Here is a 19,522-nt window from a genome sequence, read left to right on the forward strand (position 1 = left end):
CCCACTTCAAGCAAAGGTGGACTGCTTTTTCCTAATTCCCAAAGGTTTTTTGGAATCTATAAGGTGATTTTTCAAGAGATAATAGTTATCCCTCCAAAAAAAAAAAAAATGCCCATTGCTGTTGAGTTGACCTGACTCATAGCGACCCTCTAGGACAGAATAGAGCTGCCCGTGAGGTCTCCAAGGCTGTGATCTTCACGGAAGCCGACTGCCACGTTTGGCAGCTGATGGGTCTGAACCACCTTCCCTCTAATTAGCAGCCGAATGCACTAACCACTGTGCCACCAGGGTCCCAATGAGATAATAGTTATGGTCCTTGATTTCAGGGGGAAAAAAAGAAACTGAGGGTGAAGGGGCTCTCAAACAATATCCTCAGCAAATACAATTCAGTCGCAGGCTTCCCTGCTGCATTCAGGACTTGTCGTTGTGCTTTGGAGTTGATCCCGACTCATAGCGACCCCATGTGGTGGAGCAGAACTGCCCCATAGGGTTTCCTGGGCTGTAACCTTTACCGGAGCAGCTCGCCAGATCTTTTTCCCCTGGAGCCACTGGGTTGGTTCTAACTGCCAACCTTTCAGTTAACAGCCGATTGTGCCACCGGGGCTCGTGGTATTCAGGACTAATAAGAATAATATAGCAATTCAAAGTATTAACCTGAGAAAAATTGTGTTCATAGTCTCTGCAATGAATAAACACTGCGGTCAAAATCTTATGTCAAAAATAAATCGTATAGTCACAATCTTTTGTCCCATTGTCTTTAATAAAGTGTATTTCTGTATTATCTAAATGAGTGGAGACAGTAACAGCTCTTCAAGGGCTGCCTGGACTCCTAGCATGATGACACGTGTGTCCTGGTGTGATGACACGTGTGTCACATGGCCCCAGTGCCTGGCTGCTGGAGGGAGTGTTTTGGTGAGTAGTTCAGAAACACCATTTTCGATTTCTGAATTTGGAAGGCAGGACATTCTGGACTAACCCACTGTTAGGTCCCTGAGTAGGCGGTGGATGCCCGTGGATGTCAGGAGCATCCTTTGCAGATGGTCTTCCCAGAAAACAAGGTGTGCTTCAACCTCCTGTTCATCGCTGTAACAGGGCTCCAGAGACGGAGAAGGAGCCCTGGTCCACAACAGTTAAGCAGTCGGCTGCTAACCAAAAGGTGAGCAGTTCGAACCCACCCAGCAGTTCCACAGAGAAAGACCTGTAAAACGATCTGCTCCTGTAAAGATGACAGCCTAGGAAACCCTATGGGGCAGTTCTACTCTGTCGCGTGGGGCCGCTATGAGTCAGAATCATGTTGATGGCACCCAACACCAACAAAGACAGAGAGCTGAACCTGGAAAGGAGACTCAGGAAGGAAGAGGATCAGTGGCTTCATACTGCTTCATTGCTACCCTTGCTGGGGCCACACACAACAACAGAAGAGGCATTCAGAGCTGCGTGGCTCTTTCTGTGGAGCCCGTGAAGCCGGCCTTGTACCTCCTGTGGGGAATACTGGGCAAGGGCACGGCGATGCGGGTTTTGCTCTACTGAATCGTAGCTTAAAATAATTAAAACTGAGCCCCCAGTCTGCGTCCCCAAAAATATGCAGATGATGTAGAGCATGGTCCGTTAAAAATGACCTTTAGAAGACTCACAACTTGTTGCTTGGGTGTCATCATTCAAGAATATTTGTTAAGTGTGTGCCCGGCTGGATGTTACCAACTTTGCACTTTAAAGATTTTGTTAGATCAGCGGAGGTTATCTGTAAAAATTCTAAAATTATTATGGAAAATGTTTCTTGTTTTTGAAGTTCAAAGCATTTAAACCCACAAATAACACCTTTTTTCCTCTCATTCATGTTTTTATGTTTCTGCTATATTTATTGCTAGTAATAGCTAATATGAGGAGCCCCAGTGGCGCAACAGTTAAGCACTCAGCTGCCAACTGAAAGGTCGGTGGTTCGAACCCACCCACCAGTTCCTAGGGGAAAGACCTGGCGACCTGCTTTCATAGAGATTACAGCCTAGAAAACGCTGTGGGGCAGTTCTGCTCTGTCACATGGGGCCACTGTGAGTGGAAGATCCACTCGATGACACCTAACGGCAACAGCAGTACCAAACCTGTTGCTATTGAGTATTCTGACTCCTGTAGGATGGGGTAGAACTGCCCCATAGCGTTTCCAAGGCTGTAATCTTTACAGACAGCGACTGCCACATCCTTCCCCCTCAGAGCAACTGATAGGTTCAAACCACCGACCTTTCAGTTAGCTACCGAGTGTTTAACCACTGAGTGACCAGGGCTCCTTAACAACAATGGCTAATAGGTATTACTCTGGGCCAGGCACTGTGCTGAACTGTTTATCTCAATCTTCATCATAACCTTAAAAATAAAACAGTTGCCGTCAAGTCAGTTCCAACTCACAGCGACCCCACGTGTGTCAGAGTAGAACTGCACTCCGTAGGGTTTTCAGTGGCTGGTGTTAACAGACGTAGGTCACTATACCTTTCTTCCAAGGTGCCTCTGGGTGGCCTGGAGCCACTGACCTTTCGGTTGGCCACTGAGCACATTAACCATTTGCACCACCAAGGAACTCCATGATGACTGTCATCCTGGTCGTTCTCCTGTGCCATCGAGTTGATTTAAGTAGATGTAATTTATATCTCCACTTTATAGGCGGGAGGTTTTGGCACAGAGGGGGTTAAGGAATTGGCCAAGGTCACACAGCTGTTGATTCGAACTCCAGCTGGGTGGCTCCAGAGCCCACGTCTGAACTACCCTACCCTCCATTGCCCGTCTTTGCATGGCCATCTTGTAGGGAAGGTCGATTTTCTTAAGACAGGTCAACACAGGGCTGTCCTGTAACTTGAGTCAGCCGAATCGTGTGCTTTAACTCACATTTCCCAAAATGATGCTGAAACTTGGAACCCCGCGCTACGTAAGTCAGACAACGAGGCAGCCCGAGACCTGCTCCCTGGTGAGGGAGGGACTCTGCCTTGGCTGCAGGATAAAAAAAAACCAAGCCATGGAGTCAATTCCAACTCAAAGCAACCCCATATGTTACAGAGTAGAACTGCTCCATAGGGTTTTCTTGGCTTAATTTTTTTTTTTTTTGATGAAAGTATGTACAGCCAAAGATACAGATTTCAACAATTTCGGCATGAATAATTCAGTGACATTGATTACATTCTTCAAGCGGTGGTACCATTCTCAACATCCTTTTCCAAATTTTTCCACCATCCTTATCCTAAACTCCCTGCCCCCAAGCTTCCCGCCTGAACTTTCCAATTACAAACTTTGTCAATTTGATCTCTAGATAATTCAAAAGAGCACAATGCTCAAAGCAGACAGTTTACTGATTAAGCTAGCCATTTTTTGGTCTAGATTCCATTGCAGAGTTGAAATCCTGTTCCAGGTCAGTGTAATCTTCATGAAGGCAGGTTGTCAGACCTTTCTTCTGCGGCTCTGCCGGGCAGGGTGGGGAGTGTTCAAACTGCCAACCTTTGGGTTAGCAGACAATTGCAAACCATTTGTGCCACCCAGGGACCTGGCTCCAGGGGTAGGAGGCAGTTAAAGAGTGATAAACACAGCGATGATTCATTTCACTCCTTCACAGCAGGCAAGTACAAAACCGCAGGTCAGGGCTCCCTGAAATTGTGTTTCCTGGTGAATTTTACTGAGCAACTGGAAAGGTGAAGAAATGCTTAGAAAACTAAGCCCTGACACCTTTCGAGCCATCTATGTTTCACCTAGTGGCACAGTGGTTAGGTGCTCAGCTGGTAACTGAAAGGTTGGCAGTTCAAACCCACCAACCCTCTGCAGGAGAAAGATCTGGCGATCGGCTTCTGTAAAGATTACAGCCTTGGAAACCCTGTGTGAAAGCTCTGCTCTGCCCTATAGGGTCGCTGTGAGTTAGAAACACCAGCAAAGGGTTTTGTTTGTTCCTGTTATGTTTCCACAATAATAGCTTAAAAACCCAACCCCTTGCCATCAAGTCATTTAGGACAGAGTGGAACTGGCCCCATAGAGTTTCCAAGGAGGGGCTGGTAGATTCGAACTGCCGACCTTTTGGTTAGCAGCCAATGCTTAACCACCATGCCACCAGCTTAAGTACTGTTATTTAAAGAATTTATGATGTAAAATAGTTTGGGTTTCACTTTTTTCGTTTTTACTCAGCTTGGAATTTGTTTGGGTGGCATTTTTTTTCCTGGGAGTAAGCATTACGTCTGAAAAACTAATGTGTGCCACAAAAAAAAAAAAAAAAAATTCCTTTAATTAGAGGTAGGAATTTTTGTACCTTTCAATAAGACACCCTAAATATACCCAAACAAGAAAAATTGCAGGAAAAAAAAAGTGGAAGTCACCTTCTTAGCAAATCTTTATTGGGTATGTAACGTGAGGGAGTGGCTGAGGAGACATGCGTTGTTTTTAGCTGAAAAAAAAAGTATTCAAGTTTTAGCACTGTTGCTTTTTATAAAACGCGATTGTTGACTCCCCTTGTACGTTTTGGCAGAGATGTAAACTCAGTGCCGTATCCATCCCTTATCTCTTGGGAAAGTATTTGATAGTTTTTGTCCCTTTATTTGCTTACTTATGGGAGGATGAATTCAAGGAGATCCTGTGCCTTGTTATTTGAGTCTAATTAAGTTAATGTGCATTTGGCGTTTTGTTCTGTAGCCATAGCAAGAGGTGTTGTTTTTCATGTATATATAGGGCATTTAAGGAGCCCTGGTGGAACAGTGGTTAAACGCTCAGCTGCTAACCGAAAGGTCAGCAGTTCGAACCCACCAGCTGCTCTGTGGGAGAAAGATGTAGCAGTCTGCTTCTGTAAAGGTTACAAAACCCTTTGCCATGTTGATTACGATTCATAGTGACCCTACAGGACATTGTAGAACTGCCCCATAGAGTTTTCAAGGAGCACCTGGTGGATTCCAACTGCAGACATTTCGGTTAGCAGACATAGTTCTTAGCTACTACGCCACCAGAGTTTCCCTATAAAGGTTACAGCTTAGGAAACCCTATGGGGCAGTTCTCCTCTGTCACATGGGATCAGCATGAGTCAATCAACTCTACAGGACCTAACAACAACACAATGTGTTTAAACTGGATTCTAGTAAACGCCCCTCCTATTTCTCTTGCCGAGTTGCCTTTATTTAGGAAGACGTTGAAGCCTTTAAAACCTTAAATGTACATGGGTTTGTATTAATTCACAAACTTGTATTTTATTATCTTTAATATAACATATTTTTATGATGGTGGCAAGGGTAATTTTTAAAAATTTAAAGTATAGATTTATTATTTATGGGGCTACTTGTGAACCTGTATTTTGTGTGTGTGTGTGTGTTTGTTTTATTTTTAAAATCCTTCAGGATCCCAAAGCAGTTAGACTGTGGGATATGTTATATGCAACATCAAATCATAGTTTTAAAGTTTAATTTATGACTTTCAGATATCCAAATAGCTAACGTTGACATAAGAAAAGGCAGGAAACAGAATGTCCTGCCAACATCAAATTTTAGATTGTTTTTCTTTGTAAATAACTTTCACTGGTTCAGCAGTATGATTCTTTGTACTCAAAAAATGCTCAGGTTGTGTTCAGTACTGTTTATGGGTAAGTCAATAATTTTATTCTATTTCTGTTGCTTTGTGGGGTAAGTTAATGACATTTGTCCAGTCTCACCGTTTTTCACCTTTCCCAAGCAGAGTGTTCTGAACAAGCTAAATGAGGTCATTTGTTCTATTTTTATATTTTTATTTCAAAACATGAAAAATAAAAAAGATAATGAGCACTGTTCCTTCCAGCACCCCCTCCTTCTCCATGGTTTACATTTTCTTCCAAAGGACCTTTTATTGTAGTTCTTTAAGGAAGAGTTGTTGTTGTTTGCCGTCGAGTGGGTTTCGACTCATAGCGACCCCATAACTGCCCCATGTTTTCCAAGGCTGTAACCTTTCGGAAGTGGACAGCCACATCTTTCTCCCCTGAAGCGACTGGTGGGTTCAAACTGGCAACTTTTCCTTTAGCAACCTAGTGCTTAACCATTGTACCACCAGAGCTCCTAAGTAAGAGTTAACCCATTGTGGTCACGTTAATTCTGACTCAAGTTGATTCTACTCTAAGAGTAGAACTGCCCCATAGGGTTTTCAAGGAGCAGCTGGTGGATTTGAACTGGGGTTAGCAGCCAAATGTTTAGTTACTGGGTGGTGAATCTCTTGACCTTGTTTGTCAGAAATGTCTTTACTTCCCCCTCACTTACCAGTGGTAGTTTAAATGGGACGAGAATTCTGGATTGACTTTCATTTTCCCTCTCTACTTTTGAACATATCATTTTGCTGTGTTGCGTCTGTCATTGCTGTTCAAAAGTCTGAGGTTGGTCTGCCATTTCTTTGTGGGTTATTTACTTTTCTTTGTTTTCATCGTTGTTCTCGTTGTTGTCTTTGGTGTTCTGCAGTTTCACTAAACTGTCTTTAGTTGTGGATTCCCCCTCCCCACCACGATTGAGACTCTTGTGCTTCTTGAATTGACAATTCACCTTTCATAAGGTTTTCACTGGCCAATTATTTTAAGAAGCAAACCACCAGGCTCTTCTTCCTGGTCTCTTAGTCTGGAAGCTTTGGCAAATCTGCTGCAAAAGACCTCTTCAAAGTGTTAAAGAGCAAAGATGTCACTTTGAGGACTAAGGTGTGCCTGACCCAAGTCATGGTATTTTCAATCATCTCATATGCATGCAAAAGCTGGACAATGGATAAGGAAGACAGAAGAAGAATTAATGCTTTTGAATTATGGTGTTGGCAAAGAATATTGAATATACCGTGGACTGCCAGAAAAGTGAACAAATCTGTCCTGGAAGAAGTATAGCTAGAATGCGCCTTAGAAGCAAGGATGGCGAGACTTTTTCTCATGTACTTTGGACATTTTATCAGGAGGGACCAGTTCCTGGAGAAGGACGTCATGCTTGGTAGAGGGTCAGTGAAAAAGATGAAGACCCTCAACAAGATGGATTGACTCAGAGGCTGCAGCAATAGGCTCAGGGATAGCAACAATTATGAGGATGGTGCAGGACCTGGCAGTGTTTCATTTTGTTGTACATGGAATAACAGAGAATTGGAACTGACTCGATAGCACCTAACAGCAACATCACATATATCTTCTTTTAGATTAGTGTTATATCAGTATTTGTGGGTCTGTACTTGTTTGCCTATGGTGGATTGTTTCTTTATGTGCTTTGAAATTTTTCTCTTTAAGTTCTTTAGTAGGTGTTATGGATTGAATTGTGTACCCCAAAAGTATGTGTTATAAATCCTAACCTCTATGCCTGTGGTTATAATCTCATTTGAGAATGGGTCGTCCTTGCTATGTTGTTGTTGTTAGGTGCCGTCGAGTCGGTTCCAACTCATAGCGACCCTATGCACAACAGAACAAAACACTGCCCAGTCTTGTGCCATCCTTACAATCATTGTTATGCTTGAGCTCATTGTTGCAGCCACTGTGTCAATTCACCTCACTGAGGGTCTTCCCCTTTTCTGCTGACCCTGTACTCTGCTAAGCATGATGTCCTTCTCCAGGGACTGATCCATCCTGACAACATGTCCAAAGTATGTAAGACGCAGTCTTGCCGTCCTTGCCTCTAAGGAGCATTCTGGCCGCACTTCTTCCAAGACAGATTTGTTCGTTCTTTTGGCAGTCCATGGTATAGTCAATATTCTTCGCCAACACCACAATTCAAAGGTGTCAACTCTTCTTCAGTCTTCCTTATTCATTGTCAAGCTTTCACATGCATACGATGTGAATGAAAATACCACGGCTTGGGTCAGGCACACCTTAGTCTTCAGGGTGACATCTTTGCTCTTCAACACTTTGAAGATGTCCTTTGCAGCAGATTTTCCCAATGCAATGCGTCTTTTGATTTCTTGACTGCTGCTTTCATGGCTGTTGATTGTGGATCCAAGCAAAATGAAATCCTTGACAACTTCAGTCTTTTCTCCATTTATCATGATGTTGCTCATTGGTCCAGTTGTGAGGATTTTTGTTTTCTTTATGTTGAGGCCTAATCCATACTGAAGGCTGTGGTCTTTGATCTTTATTAGTAAGTGCTTCAAGTCCTCTTCACTTTCAGCAAGCAAGGTTGTGTCATCTGCATAACACAGGTTGTTAATGAGTCTTCCTCCAATCCTGATGCCCTGTTTCTCTTCATGTAGTCCATCTTCTCAGATTAGTTGCTCAGCATACAGATTAAATAGGTGTGGTGAAAGGATACAGCCCTGACACACACCTTTCCTGACTTTAAACCAAGCAGCATCTCCTTGTTCTGTCCAAACAACTGCCTCTTGATCTATGTAAAGGTTCCTCATGAGTACAATTAACTGTTCTGGAATTCCCATTCTTCCCAATGTTATCCATAATTGGTTATGATCCACACAGTTAAATGCCTCTGCATAGTCAATAAAACACAGGTAAACATCCTTCTGGTATTCTCTGCTTTCAGCCAGGATCCATCTGACATCAGCAATGATATCCCTGGTTCCACGTCCTCTTCTGAAACCAGCCTGAATTTCTGGAAGTTCCCTGTCAACATACTGCTGCAGCCGTTTTTGAATGATCTTCAGTAAAAATTTGCTTGCTATGTTAAGGAGACAGGATTAGTGTAGGGTGAGTCTTGAGTCAATCTCTTTTGAGACGTCAAAGAGATTAAACATGCACACAGAGGAGAGATGGGGGAAGAGAGATGCCAAGCTGCATGAAGATCACCCAGAAGGAGAAGCTCGAAGAGACAAGATCTTCCTCTAGAGCTGACAGAGAGAGAAAGCCTTTCCCTAGAGCCAGCATCCTGAATTTGAACTCCTAGCTTCCTAAACTGTGAGATAAATTTCAGTTTGTTAAAGCCACCCACTTGTGGTATTTCTGTTATAGCAGCACTAGATAACTAAGGCAGAATTTGGTACCGGGAGCGGGGTACCAAACAGATACCTAAAATGTGGAAGTGGTTTTGGAATTGGGTAATGGGTTAGAGGCTGGAAGAATTTCAAGGCGCCTACTAGCAAAGGCCTAGATTCCCTTAAAGGGTCTTTTGGGAGAATTATGGGCATCAAAGGCAATTCTGGTAAGGGCTCAGAAGGAAGTAAAGAGAGCTACAGATAAAGCCTCTATTGTCCTAGAGAATATGTATGGTGCCAGCAACAGAATGTTCCTAAAAATGCGGACGTTAAATGTGCTTCTGGTGAGACTTTAAAATAAAATGATGAACATGTGGACAACGGAGGAAGGGCGTTGCTTTTTATGCAGTGGCAAATAACTTATCTGTATTATGTTCAAATATTTGGTTGTAGGTAGAACTTGTAAGTGATGAAGTTGGATATTTAGATGATGAGAATTCTAAGAAATATCTTAAAGGAACCACATGGTTTCTCCTTGCTGTTTATAGCAAAATGCAAGAGGAAAAAGGTGGACTTAAAAATGAACTGTGCAAAATGAAAACAAAACTTAAAGATTTGGAAAATTCTGTTATACAGACTAAGGACACATATCCTAGAATTTTCACCAAGGACATGACTACACAAGCTTTTGTTAAAGAGATTAAGCCTGTGACTGATGGATCTAACCAACTACCACAGCAGAAAACCCATCATCTTAGACTTAAGGGAACAGAGAAGGAATAGAAGGAGAGGACACTGTGCTTATTGTAATTCTATAGGCAGGAAACAGGCCAAAGGAGCTACATCCATTGTCCTCCAAGAAAAGAAAAGGGCCATCCCTGGAGCCACTCAGAGATTAGCAGAACTGTTGGAAGGATCGTAGGAAGCAGGGTCTTCTCGGTTTCAAAGCATGGAGCCACAAGTCTCCTGGATCTCAAAGGGTGGGACCACAGTCTCCTGGATTTCAAAGAGTCGGTCTTCGCTAACTCAGTTGTGGAGTGTGGAGCTGCCATTAAGGTGTGCCAGGAGGATGAAGCTGGCATCCAGAGTTGAGGGGTTGGGGCCACCATGTCCAAGGGACAGAAGAACAGAGCCTTCCAGGAGAGCAGAGTTGCCATCCCAGTGCACCTGGAAGGAGGAACTGAAGCCCAGAGCCAAGGGGCCTCCACCTGGAATCCAGAGAACATGACCAACACCCAGAGGTGGTCTGGAGGGCAGGGCCCTTGCCCAGATGGTCCCAAATAACTGAGGATTATTTTCAAACCTTGAGAGCTATTGTAAATTGTTCTGCTGGGTTTTAGACTTGTTTGGTGGCAGTTATCCGTTCTTTCCCTGCAATTTCTCCCATTTGTATTGGAAATGTCTACCTTGTGCCTGTTCTACCATTGTACTTTGGAAGCAGATAACTTGTATTCTAGATTTCACAGGTTCACAGATGATAAAAAAATTTGCCCCAGGATGGAGTATGCCTAAAGTCTCCCCCATATTTGATTTAGACGCTTCAGAAAATGAGATTTTGGACTTGGAGTTGATTTAAGACTTTTGCAATGATGTGATGGGGTAAATGTGTTTTACGTGGAGCAAGGACATGAATTTTGGAGGGCCAAAGGGTAGAATATTATGGATTGAGTTGTGTGCTCCAAAATATGCATTGTAAATCCTAACCTCTATGCCTGTGGTTATAATCCCATTTGGGAATGTGTTGTCTTTGTTATGTTAATGAGACAGAATTACTGTAGGGTGTGTCTTGAGTCAATCTCTTTTGAGATATTAAAGAAGCAAGCAGAGGAGGGATGAGGGAAGCGAGATGCCAAGCCACATGAAGACTGCCCAGGAGCAGAAACTCGAGGAGACAAGGACCTTCCTCTAAGGTCAAAAGAGAGAAAGCCTTCCCCTAGAGCTGGTACCCTGAATTCAGATGTATAATCTCCTAAACTGTGAGAACATAAATTTCTGTTTGTTAAAGCCACCCACCTTACAGACCCCAAATTCTCACTAAAAGACCACACCTAATGGTATGATTGCGACTAGAGGAATCCCAGAGACAATGCTCCCCAGAACTTCTGATGGCACAGGACAGGAACCATCCCCGAAGACAAATCATCAGGCATCAAAAGGACTGGTCAGTGGTGGGGAGAGAGATGCTGATGAAGAGTGAGCTAATTAAATCAGGTGGACACGGGAGAGTATGTAGGCAACTCTTGACTGGAGGGGGGATGGGAAGATAGAGAGAGAGGGAAGATGGCAAAATTGGCACGAAACAAGAGACTGTAAGGGCTGACTCAATGGGGGAGAGCAAGTGGGAGAAGGGAGTAAGATGTATGTAAACCTACATGTGACAGACTGATTGGAATGGTAAATGTTCACTTGACGCTTAATAAAAATTAAAAAAAAAAACAAAGCCACCCACTTGTGGTATTTCCAGTATAGCAGCACTGGATAACTAAAACAGCAGGGCTTATTTTTCTGTGACTCTTCCTTACAGTAGTGGTTGTGGGATTGTTCCTCCAGATGGTTTTACTTTTACTTCTTTCTGTTGCCCCAGGTTTTTTACTGTCTGGGGCAAATGTTACGTTCATTTCTTAGCTTGGGAGTTTCTGCGCCTAACAGGTGATATAAACATAAACCCCAAACCCACGCAAGACTTGGGCCTGTAGTTTCAGATTCCAGGGGTGATATTTTATTGTTGTTGTTGAGAAACCAACAGAAAATCTTGTCATCTTCCTATGTCTTCACCATTTAGCTGCAGACTTTTTGTTGACATCTCGCTTCCACTTTCCCACCTCCCAAGACACTCAGCTTTGTTTCTTGTCCCCAAGTGGACAATAAAACAAATCCTCCAGGATAGTAAGAACAACAATCCTCCCCCTGGGCAACCACTTTGTTGCCTTGTTTTCTCCTTTTCCTTTTTTCTTTCTTGTGGGCTCATTTCTAACATTTGTTAAACATTATATTCCATCAAGCATTCCTAAGTGTTTGTAGTGTGTGAGATTTAGGGTTATCTTAGTCCACCATCTTGCCAAATTCTCTGCAGAACTCTTGGTTTGCTTCTCAGGCAGATAGGGCCAGGGTGGGCCCTTGCAAAGTGAGGCTCAAATGCAAGCAGAAGTTTCTGGGACAAGGCAAGGCGTCCCCAAGGTGGATAAAGAAGAGTGAGGGAGCTGTCATGAGCTCGTCTTTCTCTGATCCTATCTAATGAATCATTTTGTAAAAAAGGGAATGTTCTTTTTATTTCCTTGATCAAAAACCTTCATTTCACACTCTTTTCACCTCTGACGTGACCAGTCTATCTTATTTCCACCATGCTGCTTTATGGACCCAGGTTTCAATTTTGCACTTTCCTGCACCATGCGTTTATTCGTGCCACACCTTCTTCCGGAAATGGCTCTCATCCCCTCCTCCTGGCTTCCTCATCATCTGAAAAGGTTTATTGTGTTTCTTCATTGCTGTCTCCACAGAGTTACATAGATCCGGACATACACACATACACCTGTAAACCTCTTTCTGAACATTCTCTTGAGCAAATTATACTGCCTTTATTGCATCAGAATATTTAGGTAACTGTCTTACCTCTCCTACGGTTCTGTTGTTGTTGGGTGCCACTGAGTGAATTCCAACTCTTAGCGACCCCATGTGACAGAGTAGAGCTCCCCCATACGGCGTTCTTGGCTGTAATCTGTATGGGAGCAGATCTCCAGGTCTTTCTCCCACAGAGCTGCTTGGTGAGTTCAACTGCCAACCTTTCAGTTATCAGCTGAGTGCTTAACCGTCGTGCTACCAGGGCTTCTACTAGAACAGTGTTTATCAATATGTAGTTTGTGACCCATTTAAAAAGAAATGGTCAGTATTTAGAAATTTTTAACTGAAAAGGAACAGGCTAGAATAGAAATATCAGAGTACTTTATCGGTTTGAAGGCTAATTTCGGTTGTATGTGTACGTGCTGAATAATAGTCTAAAACATTTCTTTTGGGAGGAGGTGTGACACACATTAAGGAAAAAGTTGGAAGTTGGAGAAACACTCTCCTAACCGGTAAGCTCCCTGGAGACAAGATTTATGCCTGATCCATCTTCTCACCTCCACCCGCCCCACGCCCTTGCCTAGGACAGTGCTTTACAGATTGTTGTTATTCACTGCTGTGAAGTGCGCCCCGATTGATGGTGACCCATGCATGATGGAAAGAAATGCTGCCCAGCCCTACGCCAGCTCTGTGACGTAGGGATCCATAGGATTTTCTCTGGCAGGTTTTTGGAAGTAGATTGCTGGACCTCTCCTCCGAGCCTCAGTCCAGAAGCTCCGCTGAAACCTGTTCAGCATCGTAGCAGCACACAACCTCCACTGACAGACAGGTGGTGGCTGCGTATGAGTTGCATTGGCCAGGGATGGACCCTGGGTCTCCCACATGAAAGGCAAGAATTCTACCATTGAACCACCAATGCCCTGCTCTACAGGTAACCAGAAAACCAAATCCGCTGCCGTCGAGTTGATTCCAATTCATAGCGACCCTACGGGACAGAGTAGAACTGCCCCACAGAGTTTCTAAGGAGTGCCTGGTGGATTCAAAGTGCTGACCTTTTGGTTAGCAACCGTTAACACTTAACCACTACGCCACCAGGGTTATAGACAGTGAATGTTTCATGAATAAACGGGTATATGAATGAATAAATAAAACGTTAATATAGGAAGACCCTCCATGGGATGGATTGACACGGTGGCCGTAGCAGTGAACTCAAACACAGCAACGACTGTGAGGCTGGCACAGGACTGGGCAGTGTTTCCTTCTGTCGTACATAGGGTTGCTGTGAGTCGGAACCGACTCCACGGCACCTAACAACAATATAGTAGCTTAAGAGGACTGTCTTTAGGAAATTCTCCTGTGTGTTTCTGAGGGTCATGTTTCCAACCTCTAAACTGATAATAATGGATTTCGTTCACTCCATTGTACTCAGCAGAAGGATACCCTACATTGTACTGAAGGACAGGGGACATTGGTCCTCAGCCTCCTGCCTTGGGGTATTTAAGGATACCGTGTCATTCATTGATATGGTTACCTGCTCCCCACCGCCCACCCTCCAGACGTGAAGAGAGTCAGATTGACTCTCAGCAGTTGGACAGAGTCTCGTTATCTGTGAGCCTTTCCATTTACACAGCACTGGTCACTGTGGTCATAGGTAGTTACCTTCTCAACAAACTCTTTTCTAAACACAAGACTCTCCAGCTCTTCAAAATCCACGAGCTCCCATAACCTTGGCTTGGTAGATGTAATGGGCAAGAAGAGATCAAGTAAAAAACAAAACAACTTTTCATTCAGGTGGATCTGGGTTTTAATCCTGATTCTACCTGCTTTAGTGCTATGGCCTTGGGGCCAGCCAGCCAACCTCCCCTTTTCTTATTTGCCAAGCAGGAATAACAGTACCTAGCTTATAGGAAGCCCTGGTGGCACAAACAGTTAAGCACTCAGCTGCTAAGCAAAAGGTTGGCAGTTCAAACCCATCCGGTGGCTCCACAGGAGAAAGACCTGGCAATCTGCTCCCATAAAGATTACAGCCTAGAAAACCCGATGGGCCATTCAACACACTATTGGTCTCTACTCTCCTGGAGCAACAGAGGAAATGTCGGGAACTGGAGGAAATGGGATGTGTAGCTAATTGCCTTCGTGAACAACTGCCTCCTTTGTGGTGAGACCAGAAGAATTGGATGGTGCCCAGCTATCATTATTGAGTGTTTTGATCAAAGATTCCATGGAAAATGCAGAATGGAATTTCCAATTCTCATGGACTGTAAACTTTCTGGAGCCATAGAGGGTGGATGAACCCCTGAAACTATTGTCCTGAGATAATCTTTGAATCTTGAACCAAAAATATCTCCCGAAGTCTTCTTAAACCAAACAATAGTTTAGCTTAACTAGTAAAAACGGTCTGTCTTGAGCATCATGCTCTTTTAAGAACTATCTGTACGGGATCAAAGTGACAGCAGCAACTCGAAAGATTAGATAGGAAACTTTGGGAGCAGTGAGTTTATGTTAATGGGAAGGAACAACTCAAAAAGGATGGTAAGAATGGTTACACAACTCAAACAATGTAATCAATGTCACAAATTGTACTTGTAGAAACTATTGAATGGGTGTGTGTTTTGCTATGTGTATTCTCAACATCAACAAAATAAATAAAAATTAAAAAAAACATGACAGGACAGTTATACTCCATCACACAGGGTCACTGTGGGTTGGAATGAACTCAACGGCACAGTTGGAATGAACTCACAGGGTAGTTGAGAGGATTAGAGAGAATATGTGTGGAGCACTTGATGTATCCTTAGTGTGTTCTAGGCACTTACTCATTGTCAGCATCAGCATCATCCTGGAGCTTCTCCTCACCATGTTCCCTCAAAGTGAGTGGAGCCTGAGGAGCAGGGCCGTTGGATGCCTACCATTACCATTCATCATTTCTGTCAGGTGTTTGTCCCAAACTCTGCTGTGGAACTGACAGAGATACAGCCAAGACAGCTTTACGCAGACCCAGTCTGGATCCTTTGGGGACTTTTACTCTCAGAGATAACAGAGGCAAACAAATCAAAGCACACAGAGCTTGTTACAAAGATGGTGCCGAAATCAATGAAGGAAACCCCTGCCCCTGCCCAAACTGAAGCTAAAGCAAAGACGTTGAAGGCGAAGAGGGCAGTACTGAATGGCGTCCACGGTCACAAAAAAGAGACAGTCCACATATCACCCTCCTTCCAGTGGCCCAAGACACTGCAGCTTCGAAGGCAGCCCAGATACCCTTGGAAGAGCACCCCAGGAGAAACAAGCTTGACCACTGTGCCATCAAGTTCCCCAACCAGTGCATCGATCATGAAGAAAATCAAAGATAACAACACACCTGTGTTCACTGTCAAGGCCAACAAGTACGAGAACAACCAGGCTGTGAAGAAGCTCTGTGATGACGTGGCCAAGACCGACACCTCCATCAGCCTGATGGAGACCAGGCAGCATGCATTAGACTGTCTCTTGACTATCATGCTTTGGATGTTGCCAACAAAACTAGGATCATCTAAACTGAGCGCTTTAACTCGAGCACCACCAAGGCTCCGTGTATACATATATGTGTGTATATTTGTATATATATAAAACATTTTCTGTTTCAACATTTTTTACATGTACAAGTCAGTGATAATAATTATGTCCATCGTGCTCACCCACCGCCACAGTCTGTTTCCAGATTTTGCCACCACCCTTAACAGAAGCCCTGTGTCCCCTGAGCAAAGACTTCCTCTTCCCCTTCCCACACTTCCTTGGTAGCCACTAATAATCTTTGGTTTCTATGTACTTGCCTGTTCTCCATACCGCATATAAGTGGGGTCATACATTATTGTCCCCTTGTGACTGTCATATTTCACTCAGCGCCATGTTCATCCATGTTGTTGTATGTATCAGGACTTCGTTCTCTGTATGGCGGAGTAATACTCCACCGTTTGCAGGGGCCACGTTGTTTATCCTTCATCTGCCAATGGACATACAGGCTACTTCCACCTTTGGCCACTGTAAATAGTGCTGCAGTGAGGATTGGTGTGCAAGGCTTTTGAAGGGAAATTTCACAGGTTCTGGACACTAGAAGCCTCAGAGACAAATAGGACCAGTGTAACGCCAGGTCACTGGGAGACCAGGCGGACCAAGGTAGGGAAAGTGGGATATTTAACTTTTCAGAAAGGTTCAAGACTTTTCAGTCACATTTCTCTGACTGCCTCTTTTGTCTGCCCCCCTTTTTATCAGCTGGCCCATACACCCCATACACAAGAAACTTGATTTCCCCATAGCCCTTCCACTAGCCTGGGCTTCCGACAGAGCCACTTAAATGTTACCCATCATCGTTTTCTATAAAAAGACAGCAGTCAGGCTCGGCTTTAGCTTTGATGCACATAACAAAGGAAGTATAACCATTACCTCTGGGCAGAGAGGTTATAGTAATATGAGTAACGTCTTAGTAAATCTCCCCGGTTTCATCTTCTGTTGTCCCCGTGAGGAGCTGCCTGTAAAAACTCATTACCATCGAGTCAAAGTGACCCTGTGTTACAAAGTAGAACTGCCGCATAGGGTTCAAGACAGTAATCTTTACGGAAGCAGATCACCAGGCCTTTTTCCTGTGGAGCCGCTGGGTGGGTTCAAACCACTAACGTTTTGGTTCGCAGCCAAGTGCTTAACTGTTGTACCACCAGGGCTCCTGTGAGGACCTGCCCATCCATTGCCATCCAGTTGAATTCCAACTCAGAGTGACCCTATAGAACAGAGTAGAACTGTGCATGGCTGCAAAAAAAAGAAAACCCAAAAACCAAACCTATTGCCATCAAGTCAATTCCTACTCATAGTGACCTTATAGGACAGCGTAGAACTGCCCCAGAGCTGCGGAGGAAGCTAAAATCAGCAACTGGCCCAGGGATTTCATGGATCTGTAACCTATGAGTATAAAATATCAGGAGGAAGAAGAAATTCTAACTAGCCTGGTAAACAGTGACTCTGAAAGCAAGTAATTTATTCTCTTTCAACTTTGATGGAAACCTGAAAAAAGGAAAAGGTCTTCAGGACCACAGAGGGGAGAAAAAAACACCTAACTTTCATCTTACCCTTCACCAGAGACTACAACCCAGAAAGAGCAGTTCTCTCCTGCCTCTTCTGTCCCAGAATTTAAAAACAATTTCATGATGAAAGGGGATGGAACCTGGGGGCAGGTTGTTACTGGCATGGCTTGAGCCTTGCTAGCTCTCACTCCCAAAGCAGCCTGTGAACAGGATGCAGGCCAGGATCTCTGACATACACTTGTGTTGAGTTTGGAGCCAGCCCAGGGACTGGGTGATTGACACTGTGATAATTCATAAAGATGCCAACTGTGTCATACTGGAACGGAGGCTTCAAAAAAAACAGAGTGTGGTCTAGCTGGTTTGCTAACATTGTGGTTGTTAGGTGCCGTCAAGTCGGTTCTGACTCATAGTGATCGTATGCACAACAGAAAGAAACACTGCCTGGTCCTGAGCCATTCTTACAATCGTTATGCTTGAGCTCATTGTTGCAGCCACTGTGTCAATCCACCTCAATGAGGGTCTTCCTCTTTTCCGCTGACCCTGTACTCTGCCAAGCATGACGTCCTTCTCCAGGAACTGATCCCTCCTGACAACATGTCCAAAGTACGTAAGACGCAGTCTCGCCATCCTTGCTTCTAAGGAGCATTCTGGTTGTACTTCTTCTAAGGCAGATTTGTTCGTTCTTTTGACAGGCCATGGTATATTCAACACCACAGTTCAAAGGCGTCAGTTCTTCTTTGGTCTTCCTTATTCATTGTCCAGCTTTCACATGCATATGATGTGGTTGAAAACACCATGGCTTAGGTCAGGCACACCTTAGTCTTCAGGGTGACATCTTTGCTCTTCAATACTTTGAAGAGGTCCTTTGCAGCAGATTTACCCAATGCAATGCGTCTTTTGATTTCTTGACTACTGCTTCCATGGCTGTTGATCGTGGATCCAAGTAAAATGAAATCCTTGACAACTTCAATCTCTTCTCCATTTATCATGATGTTGCTCATTGGTCCAGTTGTGAGGATTTTTGTTTTCTTTATGTTCAGGTGTAATCCATACTGAAGGCTGTGGTCTTTGATCTTCATTAGTAAGTGCTTCAAGTCTTCACATTCACCAAGCAAGGTTGTGTCATCTGCATAACGCAGGTTGTTAATGAGTCTTCCTCCAATCCTGATGCTCCGTTCTTCTTCATATAGTCCAACTTCTCGTATTATTTGCTGAGCATACAGATTGAATAGGTATGGTGAAAGAATAGAACCCTGACGCACATCTTTCCTGACTTTAAACCAATCAGTATCCCCTTGTTCTGTCCGAACAATTGCTTCTTGATCTACTTACAGGTTCCTCATGAGCACGATTAACTGTTCTGGAATTCCCATTCTTCACAACATTATCCATAATTTGTTATGATCCACACAGTCTAATGCCTTTGTGTACTCAATAAAACACAGGTGGACATCCTTCTGGTATTCTCTACTTTCAGTCAGGATCCATCTGACATCAGCAGTGATACCCCTGGTTCCACATCCTCTTCTGAAACCAGCCTGAATTTCTGGCAGTTCCCTGTTGATATACTGCTTCAGCTGTTTTTGAATGATCTTCAGAATTTTGCTTGTGTGTGATATTAATGATATGGTTCTATAATTTCCATGTTCGGTTGGATCACCTGTCTTGGGAATAGGCATAGATATGGATCTCTTCCAGTCAGTTGGCCAGGAAGCTGTCTTCCATATTTCTTGGTGTAAATGAGTGAGCACCTCCAGCGCTGCATCTGTTTGTTGAAACATCTCAATTGATATTCCATCAATTCCTGGAGCCTTGTTTTTCGCCAGTGCCTTCAGAGCAGCTCGGACTTCTTCCCTCAGTACCATCGGTTGCTGATCATATGCCGCCTCTTGAAATGGTTGAACATCGACTAATTTTTTTGGTGCAATGACTCTGTATATTCCTTCCATCTTCTTTTGATGCTTCCTGCGTCGTTTACTATTTTCCCCATAGAATCCTTCACTGTTGCAACTCGGGGCTTGAATTTTTTCCTCAGTTCTTTCAGCTTGAGAAACGCCGAGCATGTT

At 43.8% G+C, this 19,522-nt stretch overlaps 1 protein-coding gene across 10 annotated transcripts in view; it reads left to right on the forward strand.

Annotated features, from left to right (window-relative positions):
- The window catches only part of FRY (FRY microtubule binding protein), a 524,498-nt gene that overhangs the window by 259,090 nt on the left and 245,886 nt on the right, over nt 1-19,522 (forward strand). The window lies entirely within an intron of this gene.

This window comes from Elephas maximus, chromosome 14 (assembly GCF_024166365.1).
Source record: "Elephas maximus indicus isolate mEleMax1 chromosome 14, mEleMax1 primary haplotype, whole genome shotgun sequence".
NCBI classification, from domain to species: Eukaryota; Metazoa; Chordata; class Mammalia; order Proboscidea; family Elephantidae; genus Elephas; species Elephas maximus.